Source organism: Myodes glareolus, chromosome 5 (genome assembly GCF_982192425.1).
Source record: "Myodes glareolus chromosome 5, mMyoGla1.1, whole genome shotgun sequence".
NCBI lineage: Eukaryota > Metazoa > Chordata > Mammalia > Rodentia > Cricetidae > Myodes > Myodes glareolus.
The window spans coordinates 119754400-119775244 of NC_142030.1; positions in this window are offsets into that span (position 1 = coordinate 119754400).

A 20845-nucleotide genomic window follows, 5' to 3' on the forward strand; every position below is an offset into this window, starting at 1 on the left:
ATTCACATTGTGAAGTGAATGGAGTGTTGTTTCACTTTCTAAATGTTGTCCTTACAGTGGAAATCACTCTCTTTTGAAACTGCCTTAAGCTACTTACAAGCATTCACAAGAAGCTCACATCTGTTTCTCTGAAAGAGAAGCAGTCTGTTCCAACACTTCAATTCACTATGCGAAGTGAATGGAGTGTTCCTTGACATTCTAAATGCTGTAGTTTCAGAGAAAATCACTTTCCTTTGAAAGTGCCTTAAGCTACTTACAAGCATTCAACAGAAATTCACATGCGTTTTTCTGAAAGAAAAGAAGTCTGTTCCAACACTTCAATTCACTGTGCGAAGTGAATGGAGTGTTGCCTCACTTTCTAAATGCTGTCCTTTCAGAGGAAATCACTCTCTTTTGAAACTGCATTAAGCTACTTACAAGCATTCACAAGAAGCTCACATCTGTTTCTCTGAAAGAGAAGCAGTCTGTTCCAACACTTCAATTCACAGTGCGAAGTGAATGGAGTGTTGCTTCACTTTCTAAATGCTGTCCTTTCAGAGAAAATCACTTTCCTTTGAAAGTGCCTTAAGCTACTTACAAGCATTCAACAGAAATTCACATGCGTTTCTCTGAAAGAGAAGCAGTCTGTTCCAACACTTCAATTCACTTTGCGAAGAGAATGGAGTGTTGCTTCACTTTCTAAATGCTGTCCTTTCAGAGAAAATCACTTTCCTTTGAAAGTGCCTTAAGCTACTTACAAGCATTCACAAGAAACTCACATGCATTTTTCTGAAAGAGAAGCAGTCTGTTCCAACACTTCAATTCACTGTGCGAATTGAATGGAGTGTTGCTTCACTTTATAAATCCTGTCCTTTCAGAGAAAATCACTTTCCTTTGAAAGTACCTTAAGCTACTTACAAGCATTCAACAGAAAGTCACATGCGTTTCTCTGAAAGAGAAGCAGTCTGTTCCAACACTTCAATTCACTGTGCGAAGTGAATGGAGTGTTGCTTCACTTTCTAAATGCTGTCCTTTCAGAGAAAATCACTTTCCTTTGAAAGTGTCTTAAGCTACTTACAAGCATTCAACAGAAATTCACATGCGTTTTTCTGAAAGAAAAGAAGTCTGTTCCAACACTTCAATTCACTGTGCGAAGTGAATGGAGTGTTGCTTCACTTTCTAAATGCTGTCCTTTCAGAGAAAATCACTTTCCTATGAAAGTGCCTTAAGCTACTTACAAGCATTCACAAGAAACTCACATGCATTTTTCTGAAAGAGAAGCAGTCTGTTCCTACACTACAATTCACTGTGCGAAGTGAATGGAGTGTTGCTTCACTTTCTAAATGCTCTCCTTACAGAGAAAATCACTCTCTTTTGAAACTGCGTTCAGCTACTTACAAGCATTCACAAGAAACTCACATCTGTTTCTCTGAAAGAGAAGCAGTCTGTTCCAACATATCAATTCACTGTGCGAAGTGAATTCAGTGTTCCTTGACATTCTAAATGCTGTAGTTTCAGAGAAAATCACTTTCCTTTGAAAGTGCCTTGAGCTACTTTCAAGCATTCAACAGAAATTCACATGCGTTTCTGTGAAAGAGAAGCAGTCTGTTCCAACAATTCAATTCACTGTGCGAAGTGAATGGAGTGTTGCTTCACTTTCTAAATGCTGTCCTTTCAGAGAAAATCACTTTCCTTTGAAAGTGTCTTAAGCTACTTACAAGCATTCACAAGAAGCTCACATGCAATTCTCTGAAAGAGAAGTAGTCAGTTCCAGCACTTCAATTCACTGTGCGAAGTGAATGGAGTGTTCCTTGACATTCTAAATGCTGTAGTTTCAGGAAAAATCACTTTCCTTTGAAAGTGCCTTAAGCTACTTACAAGCATTCACAAGAAACTCACATGCCTTTTTCTGAAAGAGAAGCAGTCTGTTCCAACACTTCAATTCACTGTGCGAAGTGAATGGAGTGTTGCTTCACTTTCTAAATGCTCTCCTTTTAGAGAAAATCACTTTCCTTTGAAAGTGCCTTAAGCTACTTACAAGAATTCACAGGAAACTCAAATGTGTTTTTATGAAAGAGAAGCTGTCTATTCCAACACTTCAATTCACGGTGCGAAGTGAATGGAGTGTTACTTCACTTTCTAAATGCTCTCCTTTCAGAGAAAATCACTTTCCTTTGAAAGTGCCTTAAGCTACCTACAAGCTTTCAACAGAAATTCACATGCGTTTCTCTGAAAGAGAAGCAGTCTGTTCCAACACTTCAATTCACTTTGCGAAGAGAATGGAGTGTTGCTTCACTTTCTAAATGCTGTCCTTTCCGAGAAAATCACTTTCCTTTGAAAGTGTCTTAAGCTACATACAAGCATTCACAAGAAACTCACATGCATTTTTCTGAAAGAGAAGCAGTCTGTTCCAACACTTCAATTCACTTTGCGAAGTGAATGGAGTGTTGCTTCACTTTCTAAATGCCCTCCTTTCAGAGAAAATCACTCTCTCTTGAAACTGCCTTAAGCTACTTACATGCATTCACAAGAAACTCTCATCTGTTTCTCTGAAAGAGAAGCAGTCTGTTCCAACACTTCAATTCACGGTCCGAAGTGAATGGAGTGTTGCTTCCCTTTCTAAATGCTGTGCTTTCAGAGAAAATCACTCTCCTTTGAAAGTGCCTTAAGCTACTTACAAGCATTCAACAGAAATTCTCATGCGTTTCTCTGAAATAGAAGCAGTCTGTTCCAACACTTCAATTCACTGTGCAAAGTGAATGGAGTGTTGCTTCACTTTCTAAATGCTGTCCTTTCAGGGAAAATCACTTTCCTTTGAGAGTGCCTTGAGCGACTTACAAGCATTCAACAGAAATTCACATGCGTTTCTCTGAAAGAGAAGCAGTCTGTTCCAACACTTCAATTCACTGTGCGAAGTGAATGGAGTGTTGCTTCACTTTCTGAATGCTCTCCTTTTAGAGAAAATCACTCTCTTTTGAAACCGCCTTAAGCTACTTACATGCATTCACAAGAAACTCACATCTGTTTCTCTGAAAGAGAAGCAGTCTGTTCCAACACTTCAATTCACTGTGCGAAGTGAATGGAGTGTTCCTTGACATTCTAAATGCTGTAGTTTCAGAGAAAATCACTTTACTTTGAAAGTGCCTTAAGCTACTTTCAAGCGTTCAACAGAAATTCACATGCGTTTCTCTGAAAGAGAAGCAGTCTGTTCCAACACTTCAATTCACTTTGTGAAGTGAATGGAGTGTTGTTTCACTTTCTAAATGTTGTCCTTACAGTGGAAATCACTCTCTTTTGAAACTGCCTTAAGCTACTTACAAGCATTCACAAGAAGCTCACATCTGTTTCTCTGAAAGAGAAGCAGTCTGTTCCAACACTTCAATTCACTATGCGAAGTGAATGGAGTGTTCCTTGACATTCTAAATGCTGTAGTTTCAGAGAAAATCACTTTCCTTTGAAAGTGCCTTAAGCTACTTACAAGCATTCAACAGAAATTCACATGCGTTTTTCTGAAAGAAAAGAAGTCTGTTCCAACACTTCAATTCACTGTGCGAAGTGAATGGAGTGTGGCTTCAACTTCTAAATGCTGTCCTTTCAGAGGAAATCACTCTCTTTTGAAACTGCCTTAAGCTACTTACAAGCATTCACAAGAAGCTCACATCTGTTTCTCTGAAAGAGAAGCAGTCTGTTCCAACACTTCAATTCACAGTGCGAAGTGAATGGAGTGTTGCTTCACTTTCTAAAAGCTGTCCTTTCAGAGAAAATCACTTTCCTTTGAAAGTGCCTTAAGCTACTTACAAGCATTCAACAGAAATTCACATGCGTTTCTCTGAAAGAGAAGCAGTCTGTTCCAACACTTCAATTCACTTTGCGAAGAGAATGGAGTGTTGCTTCACTTTCTAAATGCTGTCCTTTCAGAGAAAATCACTTTCCTTTGAAAGTGCCTTAAGCTACTTACAAGCATTCACAAGAACCTCACTTGCATTTTTCTGAAAGAGAAGCAGTCTGTTCCAACACTTCAATTCACTGTGCGAAGTGAATGGAGTGTTGCTTCACTTTCTAAATCCTGTCCTTTCAGAGAAAATCACTTTCCTTAAAAAGTAAAGTAGCCTTAAGCTACTTACAAGCATTCAACAGAAATTCACATGCGTTCCTCTGAAAGAGAAGCAGTCTGTTCCAACACTTCAATTCACTGTGCGAAGTGAATGGAGTGTTGGTTCACTTTCTAAATGCTGTCCTTTCCGAGAAAATCACTTTCCTTTGAAAGTGTCTTAAGCTACATACAAGCATTCACAAGAAACTCACATGCATTTTTCTGAAAGAGAAGCAGTCTGTTCCAACACTTCAATTCACTTTGCGAAGTGAATGGAGTGTTGCTTCACTTTCTAAATGCCCTCCTTTCAGAGAAAATCACTCTCTCTTGAAACTGCCTTAAGCTACTTACATGCATTCACAAGAAACTCTCATCTGTTTCTCTGAAAGAGAAGCAGTCTGTTCCAACACTTCAATTCACTGTGCGAAGTGAATGGAGTGTTGCTTCACTTTCTGAATGCTCTCCTTTTAGAAAAAATCACTCTCTTTTGAAACCGCCTTAAGCTACTTACATGCATTCACAAGAAACTCACATCTGTTTCTCTGAAAGAGAAGCAGTCTGTTCCAACACTTCAATTCACTGTGCGAAGTGAATGGAGTGTTCCTTGACATTCTAAATGCTGTAGTTTCAGAGAAAATCACTTTACTTTGAAAGTGCCTTAAGCTACTTTCAAGCGTTCAACAGAAATTCACATGCGTTTCTCTGAAAGAGAAGCAGTCTGTTCCAACACTTCAATTCACTTTGTGAAGTGAATGGAGTGTTGTTTCACTTTCTAAATGTTGTCCTTACAGTGGAAATCACTCTCTTTTGAAACTGCCTTAAGCTACTTACAAGCATTCACAAGAAGCTCACATCTGTTTCTCTGAAAGAGAAGCAGTCTGTTCCAACACTTCAATTCACTATGCGAAGTGAATGGAGTGTTCCTTGACATTCTAAATGCTGTAGTTTCAGAGAAAATCACTTTCCTTTGAAAGTGCCTTAAGCTACTTACAAGCATTCAACAGAAATTCACATGCGTTTTTCTGAAAGAAAAGAAGTCTGTTCCAACACTTCAATTCACTGTGCGAAGTGAATGGAGTGTGGCTTCAACTTCTAAATGCTGTCCTTTCAGAGGAAATCACTCTCTTTTGAAACTGCCTTAAGCTACTTACAAGCATTCACAAGAAGCTCACATCTGTTTCTCTGAAAGAGAAGCAGTCTGTTCCAACACTTCAATTCACAGTGCGAAGTGAATGGAGTGTTGCTTCACTTTCTAAATGCTGTCCTTTCAGAGAAAATCACTTTCCTTTGAAAGTGCCTTAAGCTACTTACAAGCATTCAACAGAAATTCACATGCGTTTCTCTGAAAGAGAAGCAGTCTGTTCCAACACTTCAATTCACTTTGCGAAGAGAATGGAGTGTTGCTTCACTTTCTAAATGCTGTCCTTTCAGAGAAAATCACTTTCCTTTGAAAGTGCCTTAAGCTACTTACAAGCATTCACAAGAACCTCACTTGCATTTTTCTGAAAGAGAAGCAGTCTGTTCCAACACTTCAATTCACTGTGCGAAGTGAATGGAGTGTTGCTTCACTTTCTAAATCCTGTCCTTTCAGAGAAAATCACTTTCCTTTGAAAGTGCCTTAAGCTACTTACAAGCATTCAACAGAAATTCACATGCGTTCCTCTGAAAGAGAAGCAGTCTGTTCCAACACTTCAATTCACTGTGCGAAGTGAATGGAGTGTTGGTTCACTTTCTAAATGCTGTCCTTTCAGAGAAAATCACTTTCCTTTGAAAGTGTCTTAAGCTATTAAAAGCATTCAACAGAAATTCACATGCGTTTTTCTGAAAGAAAAGAAGTCTGTTCCAACACTTCAATTCACTGTGCGAAGTAAATGGAGTGTTGCTTCACTTTCTAAATGCTGTCCTTTCAGAGAAAATCACTTTCCTATGAAAGTGCCTTAAGCTACTTACAAGCATTCACAAGAAACTCACATGCATTTTTCTGAAAGAGAAGCAGTCTGTTCCTACACTACAATTCACTGTGCGAAGTGAATGGAGTGTTTCTTCACTTTCTAAATGCTCTCCTTACAGAGGAAATCACTCTCTTTTGAAAGTGCGTTCAGCTACTTACAAGCATTCACAAGAAACTCACATCTGTTTCTCTGAAAGAGAAGCAGTCTGTTCCAACACATCAATTCACTGTGCGAAGTGAATTCAGTGTTCCTTGACATTCTAAATGCTGTCCTTTCAGAGAAAATCACTTTTGTTTGAAAGTGCCTTAAGCAACTTTCAAGCATTCAACAGAAATTCACATGCGTTTCTCTGAAAGAGAAGCAGTCTGTTCCAACACTTCAATTCACTGTGCGAAGTGAATGGAGTGTTGCTTCACTTTCTAAATGCTGTCCTTTCAGAGAAAATCACTTTCCTTTGAAAGTGTCTTAAGCTACTTACAAGCATTCACAAGAAGCTCACATGCAATTCTCTGAAAGAGAAGTAGTCAGTTCCAGCACTTCAATTCACTGTGCGAAGTGAATGGAGTGTTCCTTGACATTCTAAATGCTGTAGTTTCAGGAAAAATCACTTTCCTTTGAAAGTGCCTTAAGCTACTTACAAGCATTCACAAGAAACTCACATGCCTTTTTCTGAAAGAGAAGCAGTCTGTTCCAACACTTCATTTCACTGTGCGAAGTGAATGGAGTGTTGCTTCACTTTCTAAATGCTCTCCTTTTAGAGAAAATCACTTTCCTTTGAAAGTGCCTTAAGCTACTTACAAGCATTCACAGGAAACTCAAATGTGTTTCTATGAAAGAGAAGCTGTCTATTCCAACACTTCAATTCACGGTGCGAAGTGAATGGAGTGTTGCTTCACTTTCTAAATGCTCTCCTTTCAGAGAAAATTACTTTCCTTTGAAAGTGCCTTAAGCTACTTACAAGCATTCAACAGAAATTCACATGCGTTTCTCTGAAAGAGAAGCAGTCTGTTCCAACACTTCAATTCACTTTGTGAAGAGAATGGAGTGTTGCTTCACTTTCTAAATGCTGCCCTTTCCGAGAAAATCACTTTCCTTTGAAAGTGCCTTAAGCTACATACAAGCATTCACAAGAAACTCACATGCATTTTTCTGAAAGAGAAGCAGTCTGTTCCAACACTTCAATTCACTGTGCGAAGTGAATGGAGTGTTGCTTCACTTTCTAAATGCTCTCTTTCAGAGAAAATCACTCTCTCTTGAAACTGCCTTAAGCTACTTACATGCATTCACAAGAAACTCACATCTGTTTCTCTGAAAGAGAAGCAGTCTGTTCCAACACTTCAATTCACGGTCCGAAGTGAATGGAGTGTTGCTTCCCTTTCTAAATGCTGTGCTTTCAGAGAAAATCACTCTCCTTTGAAAGTGCCTTAAGCTACTTACAAGCATTCAACAGAAATTCTCATGCGTTTCTCTGAAATAGAAGCAGTCTGTTCCAACACTTCAATTCACTGTGCAAAGTGAATGGAGTGTTGCTTCACTTTCTAAATGCTGTCCTTTCAGGGAAAATCACTTTCCTTTGAGAGTGCCTTAAGCGACTTACAAGCATTCAACAGAAATTCACATGCGTTTCTCTGAAAGAGAAGCAGTCTGTTCCAACACTTCCATTCACTGTGCGAAGTGAATGGAGTGTTGCTTCACTTTCTAAATGATGTCCTTTCCGAGAAAATCACTCTCTTTTGAAACTGCCTTAAGCTACTTACAAGCATTCACAAGAAGCTCACATCTGTTTCTCTGAAAGAGAAGCAGTCTGTTCCAACACTTCAATTCACTGTGCGAAGTGAATGGAGTGTTGCTTCACTTTCTAAATGCTCTCCTTTTAGAGAAAATCACTCTCTTTAGAAAACGCCTTAAGCTACTTACATGCGTTCACAAGAAACTCACATCTGTTTCTCTGAAAGAGAAGCAGTCTGTTCCAACACTTCAATTCACTGTGCGAAGTGAATGGAGTGTTCCTTGACATTCTAAATGCTGTAGTTTCAGAGAAAATCACTTTACTTTGAAAGTGCCTTAAGCTACTTTCAAGCGTTCAACAGAAATTCACATGCGTTTCTCTGAAAGAGAAGCAGTCTGTTCCAACACTTCAATTCACTATGTGAAGTGAATGGAGTGTTGTTTCACTTTCTAAATGTTGTCCTTACAGTGGAAATCACTCTCTTTTGAAACTGCCTTAAGCTACTTACAAGCATTCACAAGAAGCTCACATCTGTTTCTCTGAAAGAGAAGCAGTCTGTTCCAACACTTCAATTAACTATGCGAAGTGAATGGAGTGTTCCTTGACATTCTAAATGCTGTAGTTTCAGAGAAAATCACTTTCCTTTGAAAGTGCCTTAAGCTACTTACAAGCATTCAACAGAAATTCACATGCGTTTTTCTGAAAGAAAAGAAGTCTGTTCCAACACTTCAATTCACTGTGCGAAGTGAATGGAGTGTGGCTTCACTTTCTAAATGCTGTCCTTTCAGAGGAAATCACTCTCTTTTGAAACTGCCTTAAGCTACTTACAAGCATTCACAAGAAGCTCACATCTGTTTCTCTGAAAGAGAAGCAGTCTGTTTCAACACTTCAATTCACTGTGCGAAGTGAATGGAGTGCTGCCTCACTTTCTAAATGCTGTCCTTTCAGAGGAAATCACTCTCTTTTGAAACTGCATTAAGCTACTTACAAGCATTCACAGGAAGCTCACATCTGTTTCTCTGAAAGAGAAGCAGTCTGTTCCAACACTTCAATTCACAGTGCGAAGTGAATGGAGTGTTGCTTCACTTTCTAAATGCTGTCCTTTCAGAGAAAATCACTTTCCTTTGAAAGTGCCTTAAGCTACTTACAAGCATTCAACAGAAATTCACATGCGTTTCTCTGAAAGAGAAGCAGTCTGTTCCAACACTTCAATTCACTTTGCGAAGAGAATGGAGTGTTGCTTCACTTTCTAAATGCTGTCCTTTCAGAGAAAATCACTTTCCTTTGAAAGTGCCTTAAGCTACTTACAAGCATTCACAAGAAACTCACTTGCATTTTTCTGAAAGAGAAGCAGTCTGTTCCAACACTTCAATTCACTGTGCGAAGTGAATGGAGTGTTGCTTCACTTTCTAAATCCTGTCCTTTCAGAGAAAATCACTTTCCTTTGAAAGTGCCTTAAGCTACTTACAAGCATTCAACAGAAATTCACATGCGTTTCTCTGAAAGAGAAGCAGTCTGTTCCAACACTTCAATTCACTGTGCGAAGTGAATGGAGTGTTGCTTCACTTTCTAAATGCTGTCCTTTCAGAGAAAATCACTTTCCTTTGAAAGTGTCTTAAGCTACTTACAAGCATTCAACAGAAATTCACATGCGTTTTTCTGAAAGAAAAGAAGTCTGTTCCAACACTTCAATTCACTGTGCGAAGTGAATGGAGTGTTGCTTCACTTTCTAAATGCTGTCCTTTCAGAGAAAATCACTTTCCTATGAAAGTGCCTTAAGCTACTTACAAGCATTCACAAGAAACTCACATGCATTTTTCTGAAAGAGAAGCAGTCTGTTCCTACACTACAATTCACTGTGCGAAGTGAATGGAGTGTTTCTTCACTTTCTAAATGCTCTCCTTACAGAGGAAATCACTCTCTTTTGAAACTGCGTTCAGCTACTTACAAGCATTCATAAGAAACTCACATCTGTTTCTCTGAAAGAGAAGCAGTCTGTTCCAACACATCAATTCACTGTGCGAAGTGAATTCAGTGTTCCTTGACATTCTAAATGCTGTCCTTTCAGAGAAAATCACTTTTGTTTGAAAGTGCCTTAAGCAACTTTCAAGCATTCAACAGAAATTCACATGCGTTTCTCTGAAAGAGAAGCAGTCTGTTCCAACACTTCAATTCACTGTGCGAAGTGAATGGAGTGTTGCTTCACTTTCTAAATGCTGTCCTTTCAGAGAAAATCACTTTCCTTTGAAAGTGTCTTAAGCTACTTACAAGCATTCACAAGAAGCTCACATGCAATTCTCTGAAAGAGAAGTAGTCAGTTCCAGCACTTCAATTCACTGTGCGAAGTGAATGGAGTGTTCCTTGACATTCTAAATGCTGTAGTTTCAGGAAAAATCACTTTCCTTTGAAAGTGCCTTAAGCTACTTTCAAGCATTCAACAGAAATTCACATGCGTTTTTCTGAAAGAAAAGAAGTCTGTTCCAACATTTCAATTCACTGTGCGAAGTGAATGGAGTGTGGCTTCACTTTCTAAATGCTGTCCTTTCAGAGGAAATCACTCTCTTTTGAAACTGCCTTAAGCTACTTACAAGCATTCACAAGAAGCTCACATCTGTTTCTCTGAAAGAGAAGCAGTCTGTTCCAACACTTCAATTCACAGTGCGAAGTGAATGGAGTGTTGCTACACTTTCTAAATGCTGTCCTTTCAGAGAAAATCACTTTCCTTTGAAAGTGCCTTAAGCTACTTACAAGCATTCAACAGAAATTCACATGCGTTTCTCTGAAAGAGAAGCAGTCTGTTCCTACACTTCAATTCACTTTGCGAAGAGAATGGAGTGTTGCTTCACTTTCTAAATGCTGTCCTTTCAGAGAAAATCACTTTCCTTTGAAAGTGCCTTAAGCTACTTACAAGCATTCACAAGAAACTCACATGCATTTTTCTGAAAGAGAAGCAGTCTGTTCCAACACTTCAATTCACTGTGCGAAGTGAATGGAGTGTTGCTTCACTTTCTAAATGCTGTCCTTTCAGAGAAAATCACTTTCCTTTGAAAGGGTCTTAAGCTACTTACAAGCATTCAACAGAAATTCACATGCGTTTTTCTGAAAGAAAAGAAGTCTGTTCCAACACTTCAATTCACTGTGCGAAGTGGAGTGTTGCTTCACTTTCTAAATGCTGTCCTTTCAGAGAAAATCACTTTCCTATGAAAGTGCCTTAAGCTACTTACAAGCATTCACAAGAAACTCACATGCATTTTTCTGAAAGAGAAGCAGTCTGTTCCTACACTACAATTCACTGTGCGAAGTGAATGGAGTGTTGCTTCACTTTCTAAATGCTCTCCTTTTAGAGAAATCACTCTCTTTTGAAACTGCGTTCAGCTACTTACAAGCATTCACAAGAAACTCACGTCTGTTTCTCTGAAAGAGAAGCAGTCTGTTCCAACACTTCAATTCACTGTGCGAAGTGAATGGAGTGTTGCTTCACTTTCTAAATGCTGTCCTTTCAGAGAAATTCACTTTCCTTTGAAAGTGCCTTAAGCTACTTACAAGCATTCACAGGAAATTCAAATGTGTTTCTCTGAAAGAGAAGCTGTCTGTTCCAACACTTCAATTCACTGTGCAAAGTGAATGGAGTGTTGCTTCACTTTCTAAATGCTGTCCTTTCAGAGAAAATCACTTTCCTTTGAAAGTGCCTTAAGCTACTTACAAGCATTCAACAGAAATTCACATGCGTTTCTCTGAAAGAGAAGCAGTCTGTTCCAACACTTCAATTCACTTTGCGAAGAGAATGGAGTGTTGGTTCACTTTCTAAATGCTGTCCTTTCTGAGAAAATCACTTTCCTTTGAAAGTGCCTTAAGCTACTTACAAGCATTCACAAGAAACTCACATACATTTTTCTGAAAGAGAAGCAGTCTGTTCCAACACTTCAATTCACTGTGCGAAGTGAATGGAGTGTTGCTTCACTTTCTAAATGCTCTCCTTTTAGAGAAAATCACTCTCTTTTGAAACTGCCTTAAGCTACTTACATGCATTCACAAGAAACTCACATCTGTTTCTCTGAAAGAGAAGCAGTCTGTTCCAACACTTCAATTCACGGTGCGAAGTGAATGGAGTGTTGCTTCACTTTCTAAATGCTGTGCTTTCAGAGAAAATCACTTTCCTTTGAAAGTGCCTTAAGCTACTTACAAGCATTCAACAGAAATTCACATGCGTTTCTCTGAAAGAGAAGCAGTCTGTTCCAACACTTCAATTAACTGTGCGAAGTGAATGGAGTGTTGCTTCACTTTCTAAATGCTGTCCTTTCAGAGAAAATCACTTTCCTTTGAAAGTGCCTTAAGCTACTTACAAGCATTCACAGGAAACTCAAATGTGTTTCTATGAAAGAGAAGCTGTCTATTCCAACACTTCAATTCACGGTGCGAAGTGAATGGAGTGTAGCTTCACTTTATAAATGCTCTCCTTTCAGAGAAAATCACTTTCCTTTGAAAGTGCCTTAAGCTACTTACAAGCATTCAACAGAAATTCACATGCGTTTCTCTGAAAGAGAAGCAGTCTGTTCCAACACTTCAATTCACTTTGCGAAGAGAATGGAGTGTTGCTTCACTTTCTAAATGCTGTCCTTTCCGAGAAAATCACTTTCCTTTGAAAGTGCCTTAAGCTACATACAAGCATTCACAAGAAACTCACATGCATTTTTCTGAAAGAGAAGCAGTCTGTTCCAACTCTTCAATTCACTGTGCGAAGTGAATGGAGTGTTGCTTCACTTTCTAAATGCTCTCCTTTCACAGAAAATCACTCTCTCTTGAAACTGCCTTAAGCTACTTACATGCATTCACAAGAAACTCACATCTGTTTCTCTGAAAGAGAAGCAGTCTGTTCCAACACTTCAATTCACTGTGCAAAGTGAATGGAGTATTGCTTCACTTTCTAAATGCTGTTCTGTCAGGGAAAATCACTTTCCTTTGAGAGTGCCTTAAGCTACTTACAAGCATTCAACAGAAATTCACATGCGTTTCTCTGAAAGAGAAGCAGTCTGTTCCAACACTTCAATTCACTTTGCAAAGTGAATGGAGTGTTGCTTCACTTTCTAAATGCTGTCCTTTCAGATAAAATCCCTCTCTTTTGAAACTGCCTTAAGCTACTTACAAGCATTCACAAGAAGCTCACATCTCTTTCTCTGAAAGAGAAGCAGTCTGTTCCAACACTTCAATTCACAGTGCGAAGTGAATGGAGTGTTGCTTCACTTTCTAAATGCTGTCCTTTCAGAGAAAATCACTTTCCTTTGAAAGTGCCTTAAGCTACTTACAAGCATTCAACAGAAATTCACATGCGTTTCTCTGAAAGAGAAGCAGTCTGTTCCTACACTTCAATTCACTTTGCGAAGAGAATGGAGTGTTGCTTCACTTTCTAAATGCTGTCCTTTCAGAGAAAATCACTTTCCTTTGAAAGTGCCTTAAGCTACTTACAAGCATTCACAAGAAACTCACATGCATTTTTCTGAAAGAGAAGCAGTCTGTTCCAACACTTCAATTCACTGTGCGAAGTGAATGGAGTGTTGCTTCACTTTCTAAATGCTGTCCTTTCAGAGAAAATCACTTTCCTTTGAAAGTGTCTTAAGCTACTTACAAGCATTCAACAGAAATTCACATGCGTTTTTCTGAAAGAAAAGAAGTCTGTTCCAACACTTCAATTCACTGTGCGAAGTGAATGGAGTGTTGCTTCACTTTCTAAATGCTGTCCTTTCAGAGAAAATCACTTTCCTATGAAAGTGCCTTAAGCTACTTACAAGCATTCACAAGAAACTCACATGCATTTTTCTGAAAGAGAAGCAGTCTGTTCCTACACTACAATTCACTGTGCGAAGTGAATGGAGTGTTGCTTCACTTTCTAAATGCTCTCCTTTTAGAGAAATCACTCTCTTTTGAAACTGCGTTCAGCTACTTACAAGCATTCACAAGAAACTCACGTCTGTTTCTCTGAAAGAGAAGCAGTCTGTTCCAACACTTCAATTCACTGTGCGAAGTGAATGGAGTGTTGCTTCACTTTCTAAATGCTGTCCTTTCAGAGAAATTCACTTTCCTTTGAAAGTGCCTTAAGCTACTTACAAGCATTCACAGGAAATTCAAATGTGTTTCTCTGAAAGAGAAGCTGTCTGTTCCAACACTTCAATTCACTGTGCAAAGTGAATGGAGTGTTGCTTCACTTTCTAAATGCTGTCCTTTCAGAGAAAATCACTTTCCTTTGAAAGTGCCTTAAGCTACTTACAAGCATTCAACAGAAATTCACATGCGTTTCTCTGAAAGAGAAGCAGTCTGTTCCAACACTTCAATTCACTTTGCGAAGAGAATGGAGTGTTGGTTCACTTTCTAAATGCTGTCCTTTCTGAGAAAATCACTTTCCTTTGAAAGTGCCTTAAGCTACTTACAAGCATTCACAAGAAACTCACATGCATTTTTCTGAAAGAGAAGCAGTCTGTTCCAACACTTCAATTCACTGTGCGAAGTGAATGGAGTGTTGCTTCACTTTCTAAATGCTCTCCTTTTAGAGAAAATCACTCTCTTTTGAAACTGCCTTAAGCTACTTACATGCATTCACAAGAAACTCACATCTGTTTCTCTGAAAGAGAAGCAGTCTGTTCCAACACTTCAATTCACGGTGCGAAGTGAATGGAGTGTTGCTTCACTTTCTAAATGCTGTGCTTTCAGAGAAAATCACTTTCCTTTGAAAGTGCCTTAAGCTACTTACAAGCATTCAACAGAAATTCACATGCGTTTCTCTGAAAGAGAAGCAGTCTGTTCCAACACTTCAATTAACTGTGCGAAGTGAATAGAGTGTTGCTTCACTTTCTAAATGCTGTCCTTTCAGAGAAAATCACTTTCCTTTGAAAGTGTCTTAAGCTACTTACAAGCATTCACTAGAAGCTCACATGCAATTCTCTGAAAGAGAAGTAGTCTGTTCCAGCACTTCAATTCACTGTGCGAAGTGAATTGAGTGTTCCTTGACATTCTAAATGCTGTAGTTTCAGGAAAAATCACTTTCCTTTGAAAGTGCCTTAAGCTACTTTCAAGCATTCAACAGAGATTCACATGCGTTTCTCTGAAAGAGAAGCAGTCTGTTCCAACACTTCAATTCACTTTGCGAAGAGAATGGAGTGTTCCTTCAGTTTCTAAATGCTGTACTTTCAGAGAAAATCACTTTCCTTTGAAAGTGCCTTAAGCTACTTACAAGCATTCACAAGAAACTCACATGCCTCTTTCTCAAAGAGAAGCAGTCTGTTCCAACACTTCAATTCACTGTGCGAAGTGAATGGAGTGTTGCTTCACTTTCTAAATGCTGTCCTTTCAGGGAAAATCACTTTCCTTTAAGAGTGCCTTAAGCGACTTACAAGCATTCAACAGAAATTCACATGCGTTTCTCTGAAAGAGAAGCAGTCTGTTCCAACACTTCAATTCACTGTGCGAAGTGAATGGAGTGTTGCTTCACTTTCTAAATGCTGTCCTTTCCGAGAAAATCACTCTCTTTTGAAACTGCCTTAAGCTAGTTACAAGCATTCACAAGAAGCTCACATCTGTTTCTCTGAAAGAGAAGCAGTCTGTTCCAACACTTCAATTCACTGTGCGAAGTGAATGGAGTGTTGCCTCACTTTCTAAATGCTGTCTTTACAGAGGAAATCACTCTCTTTTGAAACTGCATTAAGCTACTTACAAGCATTCACAAGAAGCTCACATCTGTTTCTCTGAAAGAGAAGCAGTCTGTTCCAACACTTAAATTCACAGTGCGAAGTGAATGGAGTGTTGCTTCACTTTCTAAATGCTGTCCTTTCAGAGAAAATCACTTTCCTTTGAAAGTGCCTTAAGCTACTTAAAAGCATTCAACAGAAATTCACATGCGTTTCTCTGAAAGAGAAGCAGTCTGTTCCTACACTTCAATTCACTTTGCGAAGAGAATGGAGTGTTGCTTCACTTTCTAAATGCTGTCCTTTCAGAGAAAATCACTTTCCTTTGAAAGTGCCTTAAGCTACTTACAAGCATTCACAAGAAACTCACATGCATTTTTCTGAAAGAGAAGCAGTCTGTTCCAACACTTCAATTCACTGTGCGAAGTGAATGGAGTTTTGCTTCACTTTCTAAATGCTGTCCTTTCAGAGAAAATCACTTTCCTTTGAAAGCGTCTTAAGCTACTTACAAGCATTCACAAGAAGCTCACATGAAATTCTCTGAAAGAGAAGTAGTCTGTTCCAGCACTTCAATTCACTGTGCGAAGTGAATGGAGTGTTCCTTGACATTCTAAATGCTGTAGTTTCAGGAAAAATCACTTTCCTTTGAAAGTGCCTTAAGCTACTTTCAAGCATTCAACAGAGATCCACATGCGTTTCTCTGAAAGAGAAGCAGTCTGTTCCAACACTTCAATTCACTTTGCGAAGAGAATGGAGTGTTCCTTCACTTTCTAAATGCTGTACTTTCAGAGAAAATCACTTTCCTTTGAAAGTGCCTTAAGCTACTTACAAGCATTCACAAGAAACTCACATGCCTCTTTCTGAAAGAGAAGCAGTCTGTTCCAACACTTCAATTCACTGTGCGAAGTGAATGGAGTGTTGCTTCACTTTCTAAATGCTCTCCTTTTAGAGAAAATCACTTTCCTTTGAAAGTGCCTTAAGCTACTTACAAGCATTCACAGGAAACTCAAATGTGTTTCTATGAAAGAGAAGCTGTCTATTCCAACACTTCAATTCACGGTGCGAAGTGAATGGAGTGTAGCTTCACTTTATAAATGCTCTCCTTTCAGAGAAAATCACTTTCCTTTGAAAGTGCCTTAAGCTACTTACAAGCATTCAACAGAAATTCACATGCGTTTCTCTGAAAGAGAAGCAGTCTGTTCCAACACTTCAATTCACTTTGCGAAGAGAATGGAGTGTTGCTTCACTTTCTAAATGCTGTCCTTTCCGAGAAAATCACTTTCCTTTGAAAGTGCCTTAAGCTACATACAAGCATTCACAAGAAACTCACATGCATTTTTCTGAAAGAGAAGGAGTCTGTTCCAACTCTTCAATTCACTGTGCGAAGTGAATGGAGTGTTGCTTCACTTTCTAAATGCTCTCCTTTCACAGAAAATCACTCTCTCTTGAAACTGCCTTAAGCTACTTACATGCATTCACAAGAAACTCACATCTGTTTCTCTGAAAGAGAAGCAGTCTGTTCCAACACTTCAATTCACTGTGCAAAGTGAATGGAGTGTTGCTTCACTTTCTAAATGCTGTTCTGTCAGGGAAAATCACTTTCCTTTGAGAGTGCCTTAAGCTACTTACAAGCATTCAACAGAAATTCACATGCGTTTCTCTGAAAGAGAAGCAGTCTGTTCCAACACTTCAATTCACTTTGCAAAGTGAATGGAGTGTTGCTTCACTTTCTAAATGCTGTCCTTTCAGATAAAATCCCTCTCTTTTGAAACTGCCTTAAGCTACTTACAAGCATTCACAAGAAGCTCACATCTCTTTCTCTGAAAGAGAAGCAGTCTGTTCCAACACTTCAATTCACTGTGCGAAGTGAATGGAGTGATGCTTCACTTTCTAAATGCTCTTCTTTTAGAGAAAATCACTCTCTTTTGAAACCGCCTTAAGCTACTTACATGCATTCACAAGAAACTCACATCTGTTTCTCTGAAAGAGAAGCAGTCTGTTCCAACACTTCAATTCACTGTGCGAAGTGAATGGAGTGTTGCTTCACTTTCTAAATGCTGTCCTTTCAGAGAAAATCACTTTCCTTTGAAAGTGCCTTAAGCTACTTACAAGCATTCAACAGTAATTCACATGCGTTTCTCTGAAAGAGAAGCAGTCTGTTCCAACACTTCAATTCACATTGCGAAGAAAATGGAGTGTTGCCTCACTTTCTAAATGCTGTCCTTTCAGAGAAAATCACTTTCCTTTGAAAGTGCCTTAAGCTACTTACAAGCATTCACAAGAAACTCACATGCATTTTTCTGAAAGAGAAGCAGTCTGTTCCAACACTTCAATTCACTGTGTGAAGTGAATGGAGTGTTGCTTCACTTTCTAAATCCTGTCCTTTCAGAGAAAATCACTTTCCTTTGAAAGTGTCTTAAGCTACTTTCAAGCATTCAACAGAAATTCACATGCGTTTTTCTGAAAGAAAAGATGTCTCTTCCAACACTTCAATTCACTGTGCGAAGTGAATGGAGTGTTGCTTCACTTTCTAAATGCTGTCCTTTCAGAGAAAATCACTTTCCTTTGAAAGTGTCTTAAGCTACTTACAAGCATTCAACAGAAATTCACATGCGTTTCTCTGAAAGAGAAGCAGTCTGTTCCAACACATCAATTCACTTTGCGAAGAGAATGGAGTGTTGCTTCACTTTCTAAATGCTGTCCTTTCAGAGAAAACCCTTTCATTTGAAAGTGCCTTAAGCTACTTACAAGCATTCAACAGAAATTCACATGCATTTCTCTGAAAGTGAAGCAGTCTGTTCCAACACTTCAATTCACTTTTGGAAGAGAATGGAGTGTTGCTTCACTTTCTAAATGCTGTCCTTTCAGAGAAAATCACTTTCCTTTGAAAGTGCCTTAAGCTACTTACAAGCATTCACAAGAAACTCACATGCATTTTTCTGAAAGAGAAGCAGTCTGTTCCAACACTTCAATTCACTGTGCGAAGTGAATGGAGTGTTGCTTCACTTTCTAAATGCTCTCCTTTAGAGAAAATCACTCTCTTTAGAAACTGCCTTAAGCGACTTACATGCATTCACAAGAAACTCACATCTGTGTCTCTGAAAGAGAAGCAGTCTGTTCCAACACTTCAATTCACGGTGCGAAGTGAATGGAGTGTTGCTTCACTTTCTAAATGCTGTGCTTTCAGAGAAAATCACTTTCCTTTGAAAGTGCCTTAAGCTACTTACAAGCATTCAACAGAAATTCACATGCGTTTCTCTCAAAGAGAAGCAGTCTGTTCCAACACTTCAATTCTCTGTGCAAAGTGAATGGAGTGTTGCTTCACTTTCTAAATGCTGTCCTTTCAGAGAAAATCACTTTCCTTTGAAAGTGCCTTAAGCTACTTACAAGCATTCAACAGAAATTCACATGCGTTTCTCTGAAAGAGAAGCAGTCTGTTCCAATACTTCAATTCACTGTGCAAAGTGAATGGAGTGTTGCTTCACTTTCTAAATGCTGTCCTTTCAGAGAAAATAACTTTCCTTTGAAAGTGTCTTAAGCTACTTACAAGCATTCACAAGAAACTGACATGCAATTCTCTGAAAGACAAGTAGTCTGTTCCAACACTTCAATTCACTGTGCGAAGTGAATGGAGTGTTCCTTGACATTCTAAATGCTGTAGTGTCAGGGAAAATCACTTTCCTTTGAAAGTTCCTTAAGCTACTTACAAGCATTCAACAGAAATTCACATGCGTTTTTCTGAAAGAAAAGAAGTCTGTGCCAACACTTCAATTTACTGTGCGAAGTTAATGGTGTGTTGCTTCACTTTCTAAATGCTCTCCTTTTAGAGAAAATCACTTTCCTTTGAAAGTGCCTTAAGCTACTTACAAGTATTCACAAGAAACTCACATGCATTTTTCTGAAAGTGAAGCAGTCTGTTCCTACACTACAATTCACTGTGCGAAGTGAATGGAGTGTTGCTTCACTTTCTAAATGCTCTCCTTTTAGAGAAAATCACTCTCTTTTGAAACTGCGTTCAGATACTTACAAGCATTCACAAGAAACTCACATCTGTTTCTCTGAAAAAGAACCAGTCTGTTCCAACACTTCAATTCACTGTGCGAAGTGAATGGAGTGTTGCTTCACGTTCTAAATGCTGTCCTTTCAGAGAAAATCACTTTGCTTTGAAACTGCCTTAAGCTATTCACAAGCATTCACAAGAAACTCACATCTATTTCTCTGAAAGAGAAGCAGTCTGTTCCAACACTTCAATTCACTGTGCGAAGTGAATGGAGTGTTGCTTCACTTTCTAAATGCTCTCCTTTTAGAGGAAAGCACTCTCTTTTGAAACTGCCGTAAGCTACTTACCAGCATTCACAAGAAACTCATATCTGTTTCTGTGAAAGAGAAGCAGTCTGTTCCAACACTTCAATTCACTGTGCGAAGTAAATGGAGTGGTGCTTCACTTTCTAAATGCTGTCCTTTCAGAGAAAATCACTTTGCTTTGAATATGCCTAAAGCTAATTACAGGCATTCTCAAAAAACTCACATCCGTTTCACTGAAAGAGAAGCAGTCTGTTCCAACACTTCAATTCACTGTGCGAAGTGAATGGAGTGTTGTTTCACTTTCTAAATGCTGTCCTTTCAGAGAAAATCACTTTCCTTTGAAGTGCATTAAGCTATTTACAAGCATTCAACAGAAATTCACATGCATATCACTGAAAGAGAAGCAGTCTGTTCCAACACCTCAATTCGCAGTGCGAAGTGAATGGAGTGTTGCTTCAATTTCTAAATGCTGTCCTCTCAGAGAAAATCACTTTCCTTTGAAAGTGCCTTAAGCTACTTACAAGCATTCACAAGAAGCTCTCATCTGTTTCTCTGAAAGCGAAGCAGTCTGTTCCAACACTTCAATTCACTGTGCGAAGTGAATGGAGTGTTGCTTCACTTTTTAAATGCTCTCCTTTTAGAGAAAATCACTCTCTTTTGAAAACGCCTTAAGCTACTTACATGCATTCACAAGAAACTCACATCTGTTTCTCTGAAAGTGAAGCAGTCTGTTTCAACACTTCAATTCACTGTGCGAAGTGAATGGAGTGTTGCTTCACTTTCTAAATGCTGTCCTTTCAGAGAAAATCACTTTCCTTTGAAAGTGCCTTAAGCTACTTACAAGCTTTCAACAGAAAATCACATGTGTTTCTCTAAAAGAGAAGCAGTCTGTTCCAACACTTCAATTCACTGTCCGAAGTGAATGGAGTGTTGCTTCACTTTCTAAATGCTGTGCTTTCAGAGAAAATCACTTTCCTTTGAAAGTGCCTTAAGCTACTTACATGCATTCAAAAGAAACTCACATCTGTTTCTCTGAAAGAGAAGCAGTCTGTTCCAACACTTCAATTCACGGTGCGAAGTGAATGGAGTGTTGCTTCACTTTCTAAATGCTGTC